We start from the raw sequence: 25,048 nt of genomic DNA, 5'->3' as shown, positions 1-25,048 counted from the left end.
CGTATAGCAGTCGGAATAACATATCCATTTAATAGGGTTTGAGTTCCTCTTTCTTCACTACCTTTATTTAATTTTATTTTGGATATTGGGACAATATAATGAGTTGAAAATAAAAAAAATAAATAAGCCTTTTTTTCTTTCCTTCCCACCAATGCTGCTTTACTGCATGAATAGTTTTTCTTCTTGTTTGATCAGCATGGTTTTCTATTCATCATGATCTTCTTTTTGGCTACAAGTTACCGTTATAAGTAGAAAAGATACATCATTCAGCTACAGACAGACAGCATCCGCTATAGACAGTATCTTGTATCATATGAATGCAACATTGTGCGTGACTACCGAATTCAGGATTTCTTATTTCCTTCTTGTTTGTTATGTTCGAGGCTTAAAAACGTTTCTCTCTGTATGAGAAATCATATATATAGACATGCCATGTATTGTCTTAGACCGAATAGTATGTCTACCCTGATCTGTCGTTTTTCTCCTCCAATCATCTGTGCACACTATTTTTCTTTTACTTCAGGAAAATATTGTGGCACCATTATCACAAGACAAGGATTTAGGAAGCTTGACTAGTGAACTGAATTAGATTGAGATGAAGAAATTCTTACTTATTGGAGAAAGAACTATTATTACAGTTAATATATCTTGGAATTTTAAATTTTGAACTACTAAAAGAGTAACCCATTTTAAGGAAGTAATTTCGCATTACATGTGTACTGTCACTACTTACAAATTCATGAAATTTTTTTTTATAGCATATTTTGGTAGTATATATCATTTCTTCTACATCATCTATGTTGTATCTTCCTGCTAATTAGATTTGCATCTCTAGCCCTTTCTTATTGCATGTTACTATGAATGGACACCAGTATTATAGAATTAGGACTCGTTTGGTTCATCAAAATAATTTTTTTCTTCCTTGAAATGTTATTCTTGAAAAGTTGATTTCTGAGAATATGATGTTTGAAAAAGTAATTTTGGTATGTTTGACTGATCATGAAAAAATGACTTATATTTGATTGAGTATCTATTTTTCTAAAAAAATTATATAAATATTTATTATATTTTTAATACAAAAAAAATCTTATACTATTATATACAGTATCGTAGTTTGTAAACAAAAAATTATGATGATTAAAGATATTTTTGGCCATAGATCGTAATGGAGAAGGGTTTTAGGTGTCGTGATGAAATGAATATTTATTTCAGTTGTAGATCTATAGATGGCTTTTAAAAAGGTATTTTCAGGAAAAGTTCCTTCACTTCCCATCCAATGGAAATTTCAAAAACCCATGTTCTACATGGGTTTTTCTTTCACATAAATCATGGGAATTGTATTCTCATAAAAATATTTTTTTCAATTTTTTTTTTCAAAAACTCCAACTAAATAAAAAAAAAAATTTCTACTTTTTATTAACCATACCACAATCCCACACCCCCCCCCCCCCCCCATTTTTCCGTAAAACGAAACCAGTCCTTAGTTATTATTAGTTTCCATATTAATTACTATCTTTTTGCTTTTATTTCTAATTTGTTATTAAAGTGTTCTTTGATTTGATATGCTTATATATTTTCTTACCGTACAATAAGAAAATATTAGTAATGTCACGTATATAAGACTCCTAATTTAATGATCAAATACACCAACATATAATAAATGGCCTGCATGGAAAAAATAATAATAATAATATTGATGTGGTTAACTTGGTTCTTCCCGCCCGAGACTAACTCATTTTCTTTTCTTTTTAACCCTCCAACTCAAACACCATCCAATTATTTGACACTTGCATAAAATTAATGTTATTTGTAGAAAAAATGTCGTAAATCATCAATAGATTTAAACAATTTCCATATATAAATTATACCCTCTGATCTCCAAATTTTTGCTTTCTCTCTCCGGCACACACATGACGCCTTCTTCCATAGTGGCACCCGCTCGGTCAGTGTCACTTTCCCTCTGATTTAAGCATCCTATTGTCCCCTATGTCCCCCCAATTTACTCTCCCCTCTTTCCTTTCCTGGAGACAAAAGAAGAAAGAAAGAAAGAAAAAAGAAAAGAAAAGAAAAGAAAAGAAAAAAAAGAGTTCGCCATCCCACAAGACTCAAGTAGTCACAGCTGGTGGTGAATGTACCAGTGCAGTAGAAAGAAATGGGGTCATGAGAGAGAAAGAACTCTCACTCCTCTATGTCTCCCCTCCCTCCTCAGATTTCTCTTGGTCCTGTCTCTTTATATCTCCCAACTCTCATCCATTCCTCCTGAAACGATCTATAGCTAGCTCATAATTAACAGTTGGAGTCCCTCAAATCTCCCTGTGGACTACCTCAATCTCCTCATCAATGGCCAAGCCTTCAGCGACGTCGCATTCAACTTTGACAGCCACCTCATCCACATGCACCTGCGTCCTTGCCGCACACAACCATTTCTTCCGCCGCCTCTTCTATGGCCCCGACAGCCCACCAGGGCTTAACCTGCTCGACCCTCACCACCACCAGGACCTGCTTAGCTCTTACTCCCCCTTCGAGCCGGCCTCGGGAAGAGTGGGGGTGAAAACTGGTACGGTGATCCTGCTGAATTCAATGGGTTCCGAGGCATTCCTGCTGCTAATCAGATATTTATTAAATTAAATTAAAATCAAATCAAATATTTATATAATTATAAATCATAAAGATTATAAATTATTATATTTTATTAGTATAAATAAGTATTATAAATCAATAAGAATAATAATAATATTTTTAATGAAATGATAGTTTGGTAAAAATGTCATACAAATATCATCCTTTCTTTCATTCCTCCTTCTATCCATCTTTTTATGTTTTATCAAACATATAAGAAAATGGATGGCAAATCCATCTATCCTCTTGCTCATTCATCCTTCCTCCTCTATCCATTCTTTTTTCAATCTATCCTTCGTATCCAAATAGAGGGTAAGTAAACTAAGAGTTAGATCAAAAAATTATTTTTATATAAACTAAGAGTCATATGGAGATCAAAAATCCAATTTTGCATCATTCATGAGTGGGGGCCTAAGAGTCATCTTTTATATCTATAAATAGATGGATTGGAGTCTTAGTATGGACAAGCCATTAAGGGCCTCTTGTATGACTCTATATGTTATGCATGAATGAAAATCCCCATACTTTCCACTAAAAAATTCTTTCTTTCATCTTGTTCCCTATATTTCTTGCACCCAACAAAATTGATATCATAGCAAGGTTCTCTTTTCTCTCTAGTTGTCATCTAAAGCCTCCAAACTCCATCTCATATCATCTAACTAAGATCTACTTGTCAACTCAATTCTATTATGGCAAGAAGGCCTTGTGCAAGTACAAACAATACTACCATCAACTACATATAACCTAGCCTAGTGCTAGTCTTCGATAGTGAAAGCTAAGATTTTTGGAGCATTTAAATAAGGACTTCATCTCTCAAACTTTGTGGGACTTAGTTGAAGGTGACTATAAAGAACCATCAAATGAAGAAGCATTTGTAGTATGGAGTCAAGCAAAACAAAGAGGGTATGAAGAGAACCAAAAAAAAGATGCATGAGATTTACTTCTCATTCAACATGAGGTAAGCAAAACTATCTTTTCTAAAATTATGGGTGCAAATAAACCTAAAGATGCATAAAAAATTCTAAAAAAGAGTTTTAAGGCTCTGACAAAGTTATCTCGATCTATTATGCTTTAATCCTCATAGAGAGATTTTGATAATTTACCAACGAAAGATCATAAAACAATCAAAATTTTTTTCTTAGAATTGTTAGAACTATTAAACAAATTAGAAGCTATAGTAATACTATTCAATATAAGAAGATTATTGAGAAAATTCTAAGAAGCTTGCATGCTAAATTTGATTATATTGTTGCTACAATCGAAGAATCAAAAGATTTATCTATTCTCATCTTGTATAAATCAATGGGGTCACTTGATCCACATGAATAAAAAATGAATACATTTTCAATTCAACATTTTGAGCAAACATTTCAATCCAAGCTTACTACAAGAGAAAAAAAAAATCTACAAGTATGGAGCAAGAAGGAAAAGAAAGAGGCTCATCCCAAAGAAAAGATCAAGGGAAATAGAAGTAATCTTCTAAGGAAGCATGAGGCAAAAGAAAACACATTTGAGGTCAATCCAATCAAAAAATGATAATACCAATTTGTTGTGCTCTGATACCACTTGTTAGGGGAGGAAGAAAGAAGAAAGAGAGAGAAAATATATCATAAACAAATCAAGATAACGTAGATTGACCTCAAGCCTATCTCCATGGGGCATGCAAACTTCACTATGAAAAAGAAAATCAAACAAATATGAGAGAAGCTTACTACTCAACCCTTAAATAAAGATCTCTCACCGGGAAGTCCCAAAACTCTCACACCAACCCCACTTACAAGGAAAAAAGCCTCACTTTCTCTTCTCTTTTCTTTTCTTCTCCTTTTCACAACCAGCCATCTTCTACCAATCATCTTCATGCCAAGAGCAGGAATTGAAGTAGATTCAGCAACAAGCAGCCATATTATCTTTAATTTATAATAATCTCTATTTTATTTGCTGTTTTTGTTCTTTTCATCGTGAACTAAATTTTTTTTGCTAAAACTAAGATGTAACCACTCTTTTGATACAATATTTAATATGATTGGATTCTAGATTTAATTTTTGTTCATGAGTATATATGCAAATCTATTTTTAATACTTTTAGATTATTGGTCATCTTCTAATTGATCTAATGGGCATAGATGATACGGATCAAGTACTTCTATGTTAATGCTTCTTGATTTGTATACCTTGTGTTTGAATTAAATTAAGGTTCCTATGCATGCTGTAACTTTAGTACGCTTTGGATGTAGCATGTTTTAATTAGAGGGTTTCATAGAAATTAATGCATCATTGCTTATTTAAATTATGCCTGGACCAAAGGGTAGTTAACAAGTAGTGATAGTTTTGCTACACCTGGACCAAAGGGTAGTGAATTTTTTAGAAAACTCCACCATCACATGAAACAAAAATTGATCTAGTTTGCATGATTATTTGAATATTGTATTGATTGAGTTGGTGAACTGATTATCTTGTGTTTATCTGCTCTTGATTTCAACCCTAACAATCACATCCTTTTTGATTTTTATTTTATTTGCATGTGTGTTCAGTGCATGACCCGTGTTGGATATAGTGACATGGTGCCATTTGATCCAGAAATAGAGAGGATAATTTGAAGATTAAATTGCGCTCAAGAAAGAAATATGGCAACTGAAGATCCGGGATTAGATATAGTAGCTGAGGAATGGCAAGAAGCTATCCAAGTAGTACATCATTCGTTGAATGATTATATCACACCATCGGTAGCCGACGCAGCTTCGAGCATTAGGAGACCGTCCGTGCGAGCAAACAACTTCGAGATAAAGCTGCCGATAATCCAGATGATTCAAGCTACTGTCTAATTTAGTAGACATATTCAAGATGATTGAAATGTCTATATTTTAAATTTTTTTAAATTTTATGATACTTTTAAAATTAATGGGGTGTCGAATGATGCTATTAGATTGAGGTTATTTTTTTTTCTTTACGTGACAAAGCTAAAAGTTGGCTTCATTCTCTTTCTACTGGTTCTATCACCACATAGGATGCTCTAGCTCAAAAATTCTTAGCTAAGTACTTTCTATCTTTCAAGACTGCAAAGATGCATAATGATATTACTTCTTTTATGCAGATAGAGATGGAGTCACTGTATGAGGCTTGGAAGCATTTTAAGGAGTGCTAAGGAGATGTCCATATCATCAATTATCTGTTTGGTTTCAGGTACAAATTTTTTATAATGGTTTATCTCCTACTAATCATTCTATGATTGATCTTGTTGCAGGAAGTACCATTAATCGAAAAATTGAGGAGGAAGCTTTTGATTTGATTGATGAGATGACATCAAGTATAATATTATGAAACTATATATATATATATATATATATATATATAACTTTTGTACTATATACTGATTTTCATATTATAGCAAAGCTAACGGTATCTCGGATATCTTTAATTTCATAACTTTGATCTTGATCAAATTGATATTGCATTCTTATGATGTATTTGAATTATATATCACTATGATTTAGATCTGTTTTATAGATATATCTGTTACTTACTGAGCTATGAAGCTCTTATGATTTTTAGATTCAAAGACTATTTTTGGGATCAAACCTTGACATTTTGGCATTTGTGTATACAGATGAGGTCGGTCTATAAAAGATGATTTTTTTTGAAATAGTTGGGCTTAATGATGTTGTATAAACTTATATGAATTACTATAAAGTTAAAGTTAAAATCGAGATAGAAAATGGTTAGTTGTTCTATTATTATCACTGCTTGGAGTATGCCATTTTGGATATGATATTAAAATTTTATCAGGTTGGGAGCCTTGCATGCCTATAGGAATAGTATTCTATAGATATGTGGTAGCTGTTCACATCCCTAAATTATATTTTAATTTATATTCTAGATCGGAGGCATGATAATGTAAAAACCTAGGATTCTTCCTCTCACCACCATAACTACAAATCTATTGTTTTTGGTTCTCTTCATTGATCTTTGAGTGTAGAAGCAATTTAAGAGCATAATGGAGAAAGCATCCATCAAGGATGTGATGAAGGTCCTCATAGCCTCACACAACCAGAACATGCACCAGCTTTGGACCACCTGCTCCCACCTCATCGCCAATTCGGGCCTCCTATGGGAAGTCCTCGGCAAGCATCACCAAATTGAAATCGTCGCCATGATTGAAGAGCTCCGCCTCAAGTCCTATCATGCCACAATAGCATACTTCAGATAGTGGTAATAATAGAACAACTAACTATTTTTTATCTTAATTTTTAATTTTAACTTTATAGTAATCCATATCAGTTTTATACAATATTAAATATAACTATCCCAAAAATAACCATCTTTTACAGACCGGCTTCATCTCTATACATAATCCCAAAATGCCAAGGTCTGATCCTCAAAAATGATTCCTAAATCTAAAAATCATAGATAAAAATTTATGAACTTCATGGCTCAGTAAGTAACAGATACATCTATAAAATAGATCTAAATCATAATGATATATAGTTTATATGCATCATAAGAATGCAATATTAATCTGATCAAGATCAAAGTTATGGCATTGATTATTTATAACCACTGCTATAGATCAAACATATGGCAGGTTTAGTGATAACCGCTGCCATAGATTCTACGGCAGCAGTTCCAGGAGCTACCATAGCCTCTTATTATAGTAGTGGTACTCACTTTTTTTTTGCCTTTAGCCCTTACTATGGTACCATGATACCTCTCATAGCAAATGATCTCAAAAAGATCCATGCTTATGCCCCATAGGGGGCATATCAAATCCACTATTACGCCTCATGATGGACATCTCAAGTTCGGACATCATACACATAGGCTGAGAATCAGATGATATATATATCAATAACTATATATAAGTCAAAAATTTCTTCTCCTTTCGATACGTCATTTATATGGCTTCAATCTAACTTGATACAACTTGATACTGCTATGATACATGTATTCTAACATGCTATAATCATAATTTATTAAGTCTAATCTAATCATAGCATGTAAAGTCATTCAGTTCAACTCATAAGCTCCAATTCACTAATCTAGGTATCATAGTATATATATGTTTCAAGAATAATTAAATCAAAAATTAATTAAGTGATTCACATCATGTCAAGGAGATGATACAAGTAATTTCATGTACAATCAGATCTGATTGCATATACAATAGTCTGTATTATTTTAAATGAATAAAATAATTATTATTTGATTCAGATGGATAATGATGAAATGTAAATATCACTTATCATAATTTGTATCGTGTTATAAAGATGATATATAATAATATCATGCATAATCAGATCTGAATGTCTCCATAATAATTGATATTATTTTAACTGAATATGATAATTCTTATTTGATTTAGGTTGATCATCACAACATATCAGGGATATTTACAATAATTCAAATTGTATCAACAGATGACATAAAAATCCACTTAATTCAGATCACTTAATCATAAAATGTAATGGTTACTTATCTCAAAGATGTCGACAGCTAAATAATTAACTACTCTATCATGATTTGTTAGAACCTGATAATCCACAATCATAATTAGTTTAGCAACACATAACAACGGTATGAACTATTTTCTAACAATTTTCTTTTTCAACCGCCTTAAGTCCCAATTCTCAAAATCTCTCTATTTTGGCGAATAGAAAGAAAGAAGAGAGGATACAACCACCTCTTCTTCATTTCCTTTTTTTCACAATAGCTCCCCTTCCACTAATTATTTCCCCTAGCTAACTCCTTCCCAAAATTTTCAAATCCTACTGTCAAGTTGACTCATCAATTAACAATTTCTAATAAAAATTTTAGCTTAAATTATCTCTCCAATAAGGAATTTAAATTCATAATTTCGATCTCGACTGAGTCAATCCACCCCTAAACATAAAGCATTCCCCTTCTCAATTTTCTTCTTATTTTCTTTACCCATTATTCATTCTATTATCTACTAACTAACTCATAATAAGAATCCACTATATACAAGAATTCTACCGTCTAATATTTATTTTTTAATAAAAATTAACTACATTCTAAGAATTCTCTTAACTGATAATATTCTAAAAAATATAAAAAAATGATTAATATTCTTACTCATTCAAAGCTCATCCATGGTAGCAACCACCACCCATGCCAGTGATAAGGACGAAAAGAAGGGAAGGGAAGGGAAGGAAGAAATGAGGAGGAGGGAGAAAGAGAGAGAGGAAGAGAGGGAGATTTTTCATTTTTTTTTACTTTTTTTTTTTCTTTCTTTTATGTTTCTCTTTTCCACCCACTCAGACACACATCCACGCACGCACACACACACACAAGAAGAGGGAGAGGGGTTCGGTTCTCCTCTTTCCTTTTTTTTTTTTTTTTTGTCCTCTGTTCCACCCACACTACACACGGTAGGGGAAGAGGGGGAAATGAGCAAGAGAGAGAGAGCATGCGAGAGAGAGGGAGAGCGGGAGAGAGAGATAGAAATGGAGCACGGGAGGGAGAAGGCGGGAAGGCGAGAGCATGCGCGAGAGGGAGAGAAGAGAGCGAAAGAGATAGAGATAGAGAAAGAGAGATTTCTCTCATTTTTCTTTCTTTCTTTTTCTTCTTCTTCCTCTTCTTCTTCCTTTGTTTTTCTTCTTTTCCGTTTCCCCACTCACACAACACACACATGCAGGGGGCTTGGGAGATGGTGAGAGAAAGAGAGAGAGGGTGCGGAAGAGGGGGAGAGGGCATGGGAGAGAGAGAGAGCGCGCGGAGAGGGAGCGAGCGAGCGAGAGAGAGAGAGTGCGTGAGAAAGAAAGAGGATGGGAGGGAGAGAGATGCAGGAGAAATAGGCGGTTGGGGGGCTAGCTTCTGTTCCACGAAACAGGGGAGGGACAGAGAAGGGGGTTTTCCCACGGCCTCCCGTGCCCCACGTAGCATGAAAATGGCCGTGCCTCACATTCTTACCCTCTTAAATAAATTTTATTTTCAAAATTTATATATTCAAACTCGAATCACATTTTGAATTCATTATTACTAAACCCATACAACTAATTACAAACTCTACTAATAAATTTCATCATCAATGCTCACATACTAATCTATGGCTAAAATTTTAATAGTGAATCGTAGTCTTAACATTTCTAATCTCTAAGCTTATTAGAACTCATATAAAATTTTCAAATATACTTATAAATAGTTAGTTTTGCTAAACTTCATATTAACTCTTAATATCAACATCTAAGATTTAGTATCAAGAATTAGAATTTCTTGTTCTACCCATAAGGATCCTATATTTGCTGGTCTTGGCATTTTTCAGATGTTTTATAATTAGGGTACCAAATGGTAATCATTTTCATATATTAATCTAAATCATCAAAATCATCTTAATGCTTATACCAATATAGTCCTTCTCTCTTGACTATCTTAATTTTAATTTCAACATTCCTTCTAATATCGAACTTTCAAGAACCTATTAGTTCTTTCTTATTTTTCTTTAACAATCTATATCAATATTTATTTCACTGGATTCTGTATATCCTTCTACATGTGTTGAAATCTTTGCTAAAATCATTTCTTTTCTTTTCAAAGCATTATTGTAGTAAGCATACATTTAGCTCCTTCCAAACTGATTTTAATCTTACGCAAGAAATTATATAAACAGCAAAATTTTAATTTAAACTGGTATGTTATTTCTTATCCATTCGAAATCTTAAATTTATTTCTAAGTTCATTAAGAATATTGATTAGCTGCCAATCTTTTAAATATATATATATATATATATATATATATATATATATATATATATATGTATTACCATGAGTCTTTTTCAAATCATACCAAGATATTCAACTAATTATAAAAATTTTTCAATCATATAATTCAAATCATACCAAGCATGAGGGTTATGGGCACATCACACTTTCGCTGCGCCACTCTGATCCTAAAAAAAACTTTCTAATGCTGCAATCATTACCATTATACTGCCAACATTCATAAAATTTATTTCAAAATTCTAAATAGATCAGAATGTATGATCAATAATTATGCCTAGAATAACAAAGACAATAATTTTTTTTTTATATCCTATTGTCTAATAATTATCCCACTTACACTCAATGCATATCGGATTCTAATACATTCCTATAAACTAAACCTAGACTCTGATACCACTTCAACTATCATGCCGTCGAACCAAAATATAAATTAAAATAAAATTTGAAAGATGTGAACAGCCACCACATACCTACAAAGTAGTGATCTTATAGGAAAGCAAGGCTTCCAACTTGATAAACTTCAATATAATATTCAAAATAGCATACTCCAGATAGTGATAATAACATAACAACTAACTATTTTCTATCTTAATTTTTAATTTTAACTTTATGTAATCCATATCAGTTTTACACATCATTAAGTATAACTATCATAAAAATAACCATCTTTTATAGACCGACCTCATCTCTATATACAAATCTCAAAACACCAAGGTCTGATCTCCAAAAATAATTTCTGAATCTAAAAATTACAAGTGAAAGTTTATGAGATTCATAGCTCCGTAAGTAACGAATATATCTATAAAACAGATCTAAATCATAATGATATATAATTTAAATACATCATAAGTATGCAATATTAAACTAATCAAGGTCAAAGTTATGAAATTAAAGATATCTAAGATACAGTCTCATGTCAACTTTGCTATAATATGAAAGTCAGTATATAGTACAAAAGTCTAATATATATATATATATATATATCCAGTTCCATAATATTATACTTAAGTATGGGTACCCATTTCTTTTTGCCCTCAGTCCTTACTATAGTGCCACGATATCTTCCATAGCAAGAGATCTCAAAAAGGTCCATGCTTCCATCCTGTAGTGGGCATCTCAAGTCTACGCTTACGTCCGATGATGGACATCTCAAGTCCGAATATCATACACTGTAGATTGAGAGTCAGATAATACATATATCAATAACTATATATAAGTCAATTTTTTTTTTTGATACATCTTTTATACGGTTTTAATATAACTTGATACAATTTGATACTATTATAATACATATATTCTAACATACTATAATCATAATTTATTAAATCTAATCTAATCATAGCATGTAAAGTCATCCAGTTCAACTCATAAGCTTCAAGTCACTAATCAATGTGTCATTGTATATATATGTTCCAAGAATAATTAAATCAAAAATCAATTAAGTGATTTACATCATATCAAGGAGATGATACACAATAATTTCATGCACAATAGATTTGATTGCATATACAATAGTCTGTATCATTCTAAATAAATAAAATGATTATCTGTTGGTTCAGATGGATCATAATGGAATGTAAATATCACTAATCATAATTTATATCATGTCATAGAGATGATATATAATAATATCATGCATAATTAGATTTGAATATCTCTATAATAATTGATATTATTTTAACTAAATATGATAATTCTTATTTGGTTCAGGTTGATCATGACAATATGTCAGGGATACTTATAATAATTTGAATTGTATCAACAGATGACATACGGATCCACTTAATTCAAATCACTTAATCATAAAATATAACTATTCTTTATCTCAAAGATGCTGATGGCCAAACAAGTAATCAGTCTATCATAATTTCTTAAAACCTGATAATCCACAATTATAATTAGGTTAGCAACCCGTAACAATGGTTTGAACTCCTTTCTAACAATTCTCTCTATCAATCATCTTAAGTCCTAATTCTCAAAATCTCTCCATTTTGGGGAAAAAAAAAAAAGAAGAGAGGATACAACAACCTCTTCTTCATTTTCTTCTTTTAGCAACAGCTCTTCTTTCACTAATTATTTTCCTTAGCTAACCCCTACCAAAAATTTTCAACTCTTGCCATCAAGTTGACTCATCAATTAACAATTTTTTATTAAAATTTCAACTTAAATTATCTTTTCAATAAAAAATTAAAATTCATAATTTTATAATCTGGGCAGAGTCAATCCATCCCTAAATATAAAGCATTCACCTTCTCAATTTTTTCCCTATTTTATTTACCCATTATTCATTCATCATCTACTAACTAACTCATAATAGGATCCACTATATACAAGAATTCTACCATCTAATATTTATTTTTTTAATAGAAATTAACTGTATTCTAAGAATTCTAACACCTACACTTTAATCCTTAACTGATAATATTCTAAATAATACAAAAGAAATGATTAATATCCTTACTTGTTCAAAGGTCATCCACGATAGCGACCACCACCCATGGCAGTGACAAGGATGAAGAGAAGGGAAGGGAAGGAAGAAATGAGAAGGAGAAAGAAAGAGAGAGGAAGAGAGAAAGAGATTTTCTATTTTTTTTACTATTTCTTCTTTTTATTCCTTTTTTTTATTTTTCTCTTTTCCACCCACTCACACACACATCCATGCATGCACACACATAGAAAGAGGGAGAGGAGTTCGGTTCTCCTCGTTCCTCTCTTTTTTTTTTTCTTCTCCTCTGTTCCACCCACACCACACATAGTAGGGAATGGGGGAAATGAGCAAGAGAGAGAGAGAGAGAGCACACGAGAGAGAGAGAGAGGGAGAGTGGGAGAGAGAGAGAGATGGAGCATGGGAGGAAGAAGGCAGGAAGGAGAGAGCGTACGTGAGAGGGAGAGAAGAGAGAGAAAAAGAAAGATATTTTTCTCTTTTTCTTCTTCTTCTTCTTCCACTTCTTCTTCCTCTGTTTTTCTTCTTCTAGCTCCGTTTTCCACTCACACAACACACACATGCAGGGGGCTTGGGAGATGGAGAGAGAAAGAGAGAGGATGCAGGAGAGAGAGAGGGCATGGGAGAGAGAGAGCGCATGGAGAGGGAGCAGGAGAGGGAGTGCGAGAGAAAGAAAGAGGATGGGAGGGAGAGAGATGCAAGAGAAAGAGATGGTTGGAGGGGCTCTTACAAGAAAATAAAATTTTTGTGACAGAATTATTTATTATAAAAATATTTTCATCATAAATATCTATATTCATGATAGAAAAATATTTACGATAAAAATATATTTTCATCCTCAATACAGTTTATTTGCGATGAAAGATTTTCATTGTAAATAATCGATAAAAATTAGAAATTTTAAAAAATAAATGATAGATTATTTATGATAAAAATATTTTATGATAAATAATTATATATTTACGATGTAAAATATTTTTCATCATAAATACTAATTTATTTACAATCAACATTTTTTGTTACAAATAATCGATGAAAAATTAAAAATTAAAAAAATAAATGATAGATTATTTATGATGAAAATTTTTTTCTGCCGATTTTTGCCTTGCTTCTCTTTCTTTGCCAACTTTTACCCCTCTATTGTACTAACATTCTCTTTAACCAACCACAAAACTCAGACTTGCAACTATCCAAACCACTCATCCCATTCATTTCCTGCCTTTTTCTTTTTGTACCAACTCCCAAATTTTAAGAGTTTTTGGACCGTCAGGCTTACTCGAAAAAAAATATTGATTTGAGCATAGCAAAAGCCGAGGGGGATGAATCGTTGATGGATGCTATACTTTCATCGCTAATGCCCTATTATTTATGATAAAAAATTTTAGATCGATCTAATTAGATTGATTCGGATTGGGTCACGGGTCAACCTGGCTCATTTGCACTTTGAAGATCGTGGCCATCAAATAGCATTTATCCCTTATTGTATCAAATGGCATGCATGCCGCTTCACATTGAACTGTCCAAAAATTATTGAAATTTCTGTATTCTCTGCATCACAACGGAGTTCTCATCATCTCCATTTGCAATCATAATATAGATGGCGTGCATCTAATCCTGTCCATCACATGCCATGCGAGCCCACATGCATGTGCTTCGAACGATGTGGACATGCTCCGTGCATTGAATAAAAATTTATTTATGATTTATTTTTGGATAAAATTTATTTTAAAGGAAAATAATTTTTAGATATTTTTTTATGGGAAGTATTTGCAATGTAAAAATATTTTTCATCATTAATTTTTTGGTTAAATTTTTTAGAGAAAAAAATTTTTAAAGAGAAAAAATTTTTTATCGAGAATTATTAGCAATGGAAACATATTTTTTTCATCACTAATAATGATTATTAGCGACGAAAAATTTTGTTTTATCTCAAAATATTTTTTTATAAAATTTTTTTGTTAGATTTTTTTAGACAAAAAAATTTTAGAGAGAAAAATTTTTTTAAAAAAAATTATTAGCGGTAGAAAAATATTTTACATCACTAATAACATTTATTAGTGATAAAAATTTCATTTTTTGTCCCAAATTAATTTTTTATAAAATTTTTTTGATTAACTTTTTTTAGAGAAAAAAATTTTTAGAAGAAAAAAATTTTGATGGAAATTATTAGCAATGAAAATGAAATATCCATTGCTAATAATAATTTTTAGCGATGGAAATCACCTTGCGTCGCTAAAAATTTAATAAAAATCCAATTAGATCGCGAAACCTCCTCTTGAAAATCACCTACCTTTCTTGGTTTCCACGAAACCCCCTCCTTTCTATCTCTCTTGGTTCCTGCGAAACCCCCTCCTCTTGAAAATCACCTACCTCTCTTGGTTCCTGTTGCCGTCGCCACTGCCTCTGCTGACTTTCAAAGGTAAACCCCCTTTTTTTTTAAGCTCGCGGGGAAGGGAAAAGCGAGGGGGTGGGGAGGAGTGCCCGGATAGGGAGGAAGGAGAGGGAGGGGGTTGTTTGGCGGGGTTGGGATAGGGGTGGGGGTCGGTGGTGATAGGCATGGACCCACTTGGTGGGGCAGAGGGGCGCCACCCGGGGGGGTGAGCGGAGCAGGCCCAACACCCAGCACGAGTGAGGTGGGGCAGAAGGGCACCAGTGGGTGTGGGTGACCGGGGGGTGGAGGATGGGGGGAGGTTTGTGTTGCCATAGACGATCGTCGGGGCTCGAGGGGGAAGGGAGGGGAGTTGGTCGTGCAGAAGCGGGCTGGGGGACTAGGGGCTAGTGTAGGGGGTCACATGGATGGCTGGGGGACAGGGACGGTGTCGAAGATGCGACAACCAACGGGCCAAGGGTGGATGGTCGGGGGCCCGGGAGCGGAGCGATCGGGGTTTTCGATGGGTTGTGGCATACGAGGGAAAGGGAAGAAAGGGGAAAAAATAAAAGAATTATTTTTTAAAATTAATAATTTAATAATAATAATAATAATAAATATTAAAAAATAATAATATTAAATAAAATAAAAAATATTTAAAAATAAATTATTTTTTATAATAAAAATAATTAGATTTTTAAAATAATGATAAAATATTATTTTTAAAAAAATAAGTTTGAAAAATATGAGGGGGAAACTGAAAGGAGGGGTTGGTCCATAGGCTGAATGGGTTGGGTTGGCCCGGCCCATGGGGCAAATGGGCTAGCCCATGGTGCCTGACCCATTTTTAGGGCCAAATGATCGCTGCGGGGGGTGGAAGGAGATCTTTTAATGGGTTTCAAACTTTGGATTTCAATCCAAAATCTGAATCCAATTTGCTTCATTAAGTTATATGGTATTTTTACATTTTAGACCCTATAGATTGTAATATTTGATCTCAGTCCTCATTTATTTACAGTTTAGTCTCTGTTGTGGAATTTATTGCATAAACTTTTTTATGTTACTGTTTAGTTCCTATTGTTTAATGCACATTGCTTTTGCTTGTTATGTTTTGTGTGCTATTTTATGTACTTTTACTTATTACAATTTAATATGGAAAATATCTATATTTTAGAGAAAATTTTACCAAAATTTTTGTAGAAATATTTCAATACAGAGTTATCTTTTTTTGAAAATTTCAATGCAGAGTTATCCATATTAGTGATGAAAATTTTTTTTCATTGTAAAATAATTTTTTATGAAATTTTTTTGGTTAAATTTTTTAGAAGAAAAAATTTAGAATTTTTTTGGTTAAATTTTTTAGATGAAAAAAATTTTAGAGGGAAAAAAATTAACTAGGATTAGCCAAATTCTTTAATAAATTTTTAATGCATATGAACTGTTGTTATTGATGAATTTATATTTTATAATTATATGTTAATTTAACTAATTAATTAGATATTTATTTTTATAAAATTTATATTATATAGAATTATAGACCCATCTTTTGATTAATGTATACATTCTATGACATCCATATATTTATATATTTTTATACAGATGAGAAAATTATGTATATTGATCAATTAATTATTTAATTTAGATAGTTTAAGAATTATAATTAATTCTATAGATAATTACAGTAATCAAACAATGTGTTGAGGGTTTGGAAAAAATTTTGGATAGTATTTTTCTTTAGTTCTCCTCATACATCTTCAGTCTGTATGAAGAACTAAAAAAAAATGCTACCAAATTTTTTTTCAACCCTTATTGCATATCATTTGATTACTATAATTAATCTATAAAATTAATATAATTTTTGAATAGGATAGGATGTAACTTTACCTATTAGTTGGTGATAGGATGCATTTATTATGTAAGTTATTTTAAATAATAAAATAATTAGATATTAATGGCCTTGTATTTGTATTTATTATATTAGTCATTTTAAATGATTCGAGTTGAGATCCAGTCAGGGATTCGGGTCGGGATCCAATCCGGGATCCAGATCGAGATCCGGTTCGGATGAATGTCAGGAGTATTTTTTTTGTTATTAACAGTTTTCTTTGTTATTAGATGGATATCAATAAAAGTTAGGTGAATGTCAGAAATATTTTTTTGCCTGAATATTGAAAAAATATTTAAAATTTTATTGAATTTGCTTTGCATAAGGTTGACAGCGCCGGTAGGATAAAGTGACCATACAAGAGATGTGTCAATATGGTATATCATCATATATCATTTATTGAGGAGCATCTGCTACATTATGGTATGGACAAGAAGTATACTTGCTAGATATGACATAGGAAGGGTGATCCGAATAAAGTTGTGCATGATGATGATGATATTAAAGATAATTATGATGCTGCTGAATCCATCGAACATAATGGTATAGGTTTACTTTTAGATGATTTACATCAAGGTGTTTGCTCAAATATATCTATGAGTACCAGTACATCTGAAGGCAGTTTTAATCATGAACACGATACTAATGAGGTAGAAGAAGCTTCTGAATAGTTTGTAAAGCTTGTAAGGGATGCACGAGAGCTGCTCGATCCAAATTATGTAAAATTCTTCAAGTTAGAGTTTTTGATCAAATTACTTCGTATTAAAATTGTGAACCAATGGAGTTAGAAGTCATTTAACCAAAATTTGATATTGATTAAAGCAGCTCTTTCCGATGGAGAGAAACTTCCAAAATCATATTCTAAAGTAAAAACATACATGAAAAAATTGGTACTTAACTATATTCCTATACATGCCTGCAAAAATGACTGTATATTATTTTATAAAGAGAATAAACAAGCAAGTGAATATTCGAAATGTGGTGAGCTTAGGTACAAAATCGATAATAAGAAAGGAAACAAGATATCTCATAAAGTTTTGAGATATTTTTCATTGATTCCAAGACTTCAAAGGTTATGTATGTCCACAAAGATAGTTGAAGAAATGAGATGGCATCATGAGCAGTAGATCTCAGAGGAGAATATACTTAGCCATCCGATTGACTTTATAGTATGGAAAGATTTCGATGCAAAGCATCCACACTTTGCAAGTGATCTATGTAATATCCAGCTTGGTCTAGCAACAGATGGATTTAATCTCTTTGATAATTTGAGTACTTCCTACAGTATGTGGCCTATGATACTAATACCATATAATGTGTCATCTTGAAAATGCATGAAAGAATCATTTATTTTTATATCATTGTTAATTTCGAATCTAAAAGCATCAAGTAATGAAATTGATGTATATCTATGACCCTTAATCGATGATCTAAAGAAACTATGAGAAAATGGAGTACAGACATATGATTCTGTCAATCACAAAAATTTTAAGTTGCATGCTTCAGTTTTATAGATCATAAATAATTTTTTTGCATATAAAAATTTATCTGGATGGAGTACCAAAGGATATATGGTATATCCAATATGCAACAAGGATATGTCCTCCTTATATTTAAAGCATGAAAGAAAATCTACTTTATGGATCATCGACAGTTTCTACCTACTAATCACTCTTGGAGGATCCATTATAACTAATACTTTGATGGAAAGTCTGACCGATGTCTGCGACCTAAGGAGTTAAATAGAGCGGAAGCTTTAGAATAACTTGAAGCCATTAAAAATATGAAATTTAAAAAAATATCGGATACTCACAAACGGAAGCGTACTGAAGCTAAGTTGAATTGGATGAAGTGAAGTATATTTTTCAAACTATTGTACTGGAAGAGCTACTACTTTATCATAACCTGGATGTAATGCACATTAAGAAAAATATTTGTGATAATATCAATGGTACAGTATTGAACATCACAGAAAAAATAAAAGATAATTCAAAAGCTCATTTTGATTTGTAAGAAATGAAAATCCAATCAGAGTTGCATTTAGTTCACTGAGATGATAAATTTTTTATGCCACCTGCATGTTATTCACTATTTGGTAAGAAAAAGAAGAGTTTCTGCGGATGGTTTAAAATCATAAATTTTTCTAATGCTTACACTTCAAATATATTACGATGTGTTGGCAACAACAGTGGTAATATCTCTGACATGAAAAGTCTGACTCCCATGTGATGATGCAGTGCTTGCTTTCTGTGGTTATACATGGCTATCTGAGTGGTGATGTTCTAGCTACATTGATTGAGTTGGAAGTGTTCTTCTCATAATTATGTTATCAAAAATTAAAAATTAACTTACTTGAGAAGTTTAAGAAGGATATTGTGCTCATTCTTTATAAATTAGAAAAAAAAATTTCACCATCATTTTTTGATATTATGGTGCACCTAGCTATTCATCTCCCAAAGGCAGTTCTTTTGGTCAGACTGGTACATTAGCGATGGATGTATCCTATTGAAAGATAAAGAAATTATAATCCCTTTGCCATATCAGTTATAAGATATAAATATATTAATTAAATTTAAATTTATTCTTGTGTATCCTAAAAAAGTATGTGCACAATAAAGCATGTCCTGAAGGGTCTATAATGGAAGCATATATAGCTATGGAGTATGTCACGTTCTGCTTGATATATCCTGATGATATCGAAATAAGATTCAATTATGCAAATTGTAATACAGGCCATAAATGGGATGATGACGAACCAACACTGTCCATATTCAAACAAATGGTTCAACCCATAGGTGGAAGGAGATATGAATTTATGAACGTGAATGAGCTATCCGAGGCACACTTCTATGTTCTAAATAATTGTGAAGAAATTAAAAATTTCATTGAGTAAGTACCATCTTAGTATACTTTTTCATATTCAAACTAATTTTTTTATATCGATGTAAAATTAAAAATTATGACTTGTTACGGTGAGCACAAGAGTATACTATCCAAAAGAGAATAATATGGATGTTGATGGTCAATATAGGAGAAAATTTGAAAAATGGTTTGGAGACCATGTAAGTTCTACTAGTATTACATTATATTTTAATAATTATAAAATTAATTATTTGAATCAATATAATTTTTTATGTTATGTTGTAGATGAAATTTAAGTATTTTAATAAAGAAGAGGGTGCGATCGATGAGTTATACGATTTAGCATATGATCATGATCGAAGGGTTAATCACTACACATCCTGTATCATTGGAGGAATAAGATTTCATATAAGAGAGCTTGAGATGCAAAGATGGATCCAGAATAGTAGGATTGCTACGATAGAATATAAACGAGAAAAGGAGATTGCAGAATATCTTAGTGAATTAATAGATATCATAGAATTGAAGTATGGGTCCAATAATTTCATACTCTTATTTCAGTGTGAATGGTGAGATATTAGCAATAAGAAGATCAATATTTATATCGATCTATACTTTATCAATGTAAATTTTATACAAATATGATACCAAAATGAACCGTATATATTAGCAACTCAAGCAAAACAAGTAATATATTTGAAGGATCTGAAGTATCGAGATGATTGGTATATCGTATAAAAAATAATATCTAGAGACATATATGACATACCAACTTGACTAGAGATGGATAAAAATTCAGATCTACATGAAGAGAAAGCTTTTCAAGAGGAAGAATAAATATTGATCGAGCTCCTTATTGATGAAAAACTTGTGACAACACCTTTGAATAGGGTTAATCTGCTGTCCAATGAAGTTAAAACTGATTTTATATTTAATCTTGATGATTCGGAGGGCAATGATCAGTTCATAAATGACGATGAGATAGGAGACGATACATTATCAATTATTATGATTCGGAGGAGGATCTACAAATTAAGAAGGATACGGATATTGATGAGTAGATCTATATTCTTTGTTGAATCTATTTTTTGCAATAATGGTATGTAATATAATTTTGTTTATTAGCATTTATGTATTTTTCACTATTATTGTTCATGATTATATTCATTTATATGTTAAGTTAGCTATATGCATAGCTTAAGCATTGCAGGTATGGCACCAGGAGAGAGACGATCACGTTTGAGTTCCCAGCCTACCCCTGAGGATGAGCATTCCCCCATTTCCACTGCCGCACCATCAGAGCCGCCAAAGGGTGCTGTAGAGGTGGGTCTGAGTGGTATTTTATTATTTTTTATATAATAAAATTTAATTTTAATTGTATCTGTTAGGTTTATAGATAGCTATCATACTAATGATTTTTTCAATATTATTTCAGACCATTCTCTGCAGGTGGTGAGGTGAGGGCAAGGTCCGTCGAAGAACCTCACCTTGGAGCGTTGGAGATGCGAGCACAAGGGACAGCATCTCTGTATCAAGATTCCGCCCGGCTTCACCACGCCTATCAGGGGATGGTGCGAGCTATGACAAACTGAGCTGGACATCATATGCCGCAGCTATGCCCCTATGACTCTCTTCGATTGGCATCACGTTACACCAGCTTAGAGGGAGGTTTTCTATAGCCATTTACAGGTGAAATAATATTTAGTGAAATATTTAATTAGCATTGTATTCTTATAATATTTGTCATTGGCAGGCTATATTTGATATTGTTGATTTCGAGCACAATTACGTGCAACGAACTGTGGATGATCATCTATGTTCGTATTTCAAAGATTACTGGCATCATATTCATCGTCACTGGTATGCTGTAGTGCAGGACCAAAGGGTGGAGGCAGCGCGGCAATGACCATATGACAGCATCAGTATTGAGGACTGAGCTATCATATGCCACAGATATGAGGATCCGGCATATCAGGTTAAGCATTCAATTTTTTTTTTTTAGAGTTAATTAATCAAATCATTTATTTTTAAATTTAGTTAGTTACTAACTAATTTGACTGTTAACTACACAGGATCGATGTGTCCGAAATTCTATGAATCGGGTAAGACAGACCGTCTCACACTGTGAGGGTTCGAGGCCATTCACTTGCCATATAGAGCAGATGATAAGTAATTTTTATTTAGCATATTTTACTCTTTAACTATTTAAAAAAAAATATTAATTATTCTCAAATTACAGAGAGATATAAAAAGTGGCAAGCTTTCTAGTAGGATCGAGATCTACCAGCGAACCAACCAACGACAGTCAGGAGAATGGACGGTAGGGAGCTAGGAGCTTTATATAAGTTTTTTCATTTTTTTCATTGGCATGCATTTTGATTTTTAGTACAAACTTAGAATAGCTATAACTTTAATTTTTAGGATCGTATGATAGAAATTCAATCCCAACCTACCCCTGACGGCTCGACCACATCCATAAATGATGAGATCTATGATCAGGTGCTTGGTACGAGATCTTATTATGTTAGGAGGCTGGAGCATGGGATTAGAGCTCCCCCATTCTCATGCTTATCCAGGGCTGACGTCCATGCTGCCTGCAATACCCGATTGACGGAGATACAGAGATAGATTATTGAGGATCGATAATGAGATGATGAGTTGGCTGTATGTGTCAACTCGCATCAGTTATTCCAGACGCAAATGATGGAGCGGATGGTGCAGATAGAGCTAATGAGACAGCAGTAGGTCAGTCCGTTATACTCCATCTATTTTTCTTCTCCAGATGCTGATGCTTAATGGCCAGCAGCTTGTTTTTATTTTTTTTTATTTTTATTTTGGACCTCTTGTAATTATTAAATTTATTTTTTATAATTATATTTTAATATAATAAAATGATCAAATTTATTTATAAATTTATTATGTAAATTTTTTATTTTAAGTTTATAGATTATAAATATAAAATATTAAAAATATAAATTAATATATATATTTATAAATTATTTTTTAAAAAAATATAATTAGCCACATAATTATTTGCGATAGAATATCCGTCACAAATAACCTTATTGCGATAGAAGATTTTCGTCACAAATAAATTATATTTTCTAAAAATTTAAAATTTTTTTAAGATTCTTTATGATCAAATATTTTCATCGTAAATAATATTTTTTGTGATGTAACTATTTATGACGTAAATTTTTTGTTGCAAGTAATTTATTTTATTTTTAAAAAAAATTAAAATATATTTTTAAATTATTTATGATGAAAAATTTTGGTCACAAATAACATTATTAGAGATGAAAATAAATTGATCACTAATATTTTTATTTACGACATAAATTTACATCATAAATAATTTATTTTATTTTTTAAAAAATTATTTTTTTAAATTATTCGAGATGAAAAAATTTCATTGCAAATAAGTGCTTTTATAATGAAAATATATTTTCATCATAAATAAAATTATTTAACACTAAAATTTTCATCACAAATAATTTATTTTATTTTTTAAAATATTAAATTTATTTATTAAATTATTGGTGATGAAAATTTCTGTTGTAAGTAATTTTATTTATGATGAAAATATATTTTCATCAAAAAAGCACTTATTTGCGATGAAATTTTTCCATCACAAATAATTTAAAAAAAAATTGATAAAAATATTTCATCGCAAAAAAAGATTATTGATGATGAAAATTTTAATTCCATTGTCAAATATTATTGGCAATCCTATTTGTTGCTCCTAGATTGATTTTGATGATTACAAAGCAGATTGAAGGGATACAAATAATTTTAAAATGAAAAAGTCCTTATGCTCTTCAAGGGCAAAATCATAATTTTACTAAAATCCTGATTTGATAGTATCATTTGATAGAACAAATGATTTATAAACTATTGATAAAAATTTCATTATTTTTGGACTTATATTTTTGAAGTTATGAAGGTTTGAAGTGCATGAGTCGACTCATGAGTCAACTCATGGTACTATGAGCTGATTGGCACGCAAAAAAAAATTCCCATGGCACGCTGGAATTTTGGCTTGGCACGACCTGTGAGTCGACTCATGAGTCGATCCACAAGGTATGAGTCGACTCATGAGTCGACCCCTGCTGATTTGAGCCAAGAATTTCCAGAAATCCATGTTTCTGGTCTTTGCAACAGAAGTCGACTCATGAGTCGACTCCTGAAGCATGAGTCGACTCATGAGTCGACCCCTGCGACGGAAAATGTCAGCAACGGCTATTTTTTTGCCCATTTTAATTGCCTTTTATGCTTCCTAAAATTGCTCTAACGGCTCTTTATCTGCCTAAATTATTTTCTCTTGCTTCTAATGCTATAAAATGTTTCAAATGGTGAAAGAAATTATAGATCGAAAAAGATCAAAGCAGATCAATCGGCAGATCAAACGAGAGATCAAATTCATTGAGAGGATCCAGAAATTATACGCAAAGTATTCAAAGAGATATTTGAGAGAAAAAGAAAAGAGGATCCAAAATCCACACGAGAGATTGTGAAAGAGATTCAAGAGCATTCAAAGAGAGGATTTGTCACGCCTATTGTTTCAACCTTGATCTAGAGATCGTTCAAAGCCTTCAAGAGATCTTCAATCAACGATCATCCTCTTCTCAAGCATTCATTCAAGCGTTCATCCACCTTGAGAAAATTCAAAAAGGGTTTCTTCATTTGAGTAAAGTATTTTTATTGTTATATTAGCTCATTTAAGGAGCTGTTATTGTATTAATTTGTGCTCTAAATTTTTTTACTCTTGTAAGTATTTGTTCTTATTTTTGGAGGATTTTCAAAACAAGAAAAGGTTGATCCGAATCTAAAATCGGAGTGATTTGGGTTTACTTGTACCTGGGAAAACAAGTAGACTAGCTTGGGATAGCTAGTGTCGGAGTTTCCGACGTTTTGTATTCGGGTTGAATACAAGTATAGTGGATTGAAATTTCCAAGTAGGAGCTTGGGGAGTGGATGTAGGTGCAAGGTTGGCACCGAACCACTATAAATCCTTGTGTTTGTGGTGTGCTTTATCGCTTCACTTTATTTCTTTATTATATCCTTGCATTCCTGCTTTAGGTAATTAATATTGAATTAAAATCTTTGTCTTGTTCATCATAAGTAATTAATTAAGCCT

The 25,048-nt window shown here is 32.1% G+C and overlaps 1 pseudogene; it reads left to right on the top strand.

Annotated features, from left to right (window-relative positions):
- Positions 1-2,340: 2,340 nt before the first annotated feature.
- Positions 2,341-25,048, top strand: part of LOC105037289 (BTB/POZ domain and ankyrin repeat-containing protein NPR5-like) — a 33,637-nt pseudogene continuing 10,929 nt past the window's right edge.

Source organism: Elaeis guineensis, chromosome 10 (assembly GCF_000442705.2).
Source record: "Elaeis guineensis isolate ETL-2024a chromosome 10, EG11, whole genome shotgun sequence".
Taxonomy (NCBI): Eukaryota; Viridiplantae; Streptophyta; class Magnoliopsida; order Arecales; family Arecaceae; genus Elaeis; species Elaeis guineensis.
This window is presented reverse-complemented; position numbering and strand designations above follow the sequence as displayed.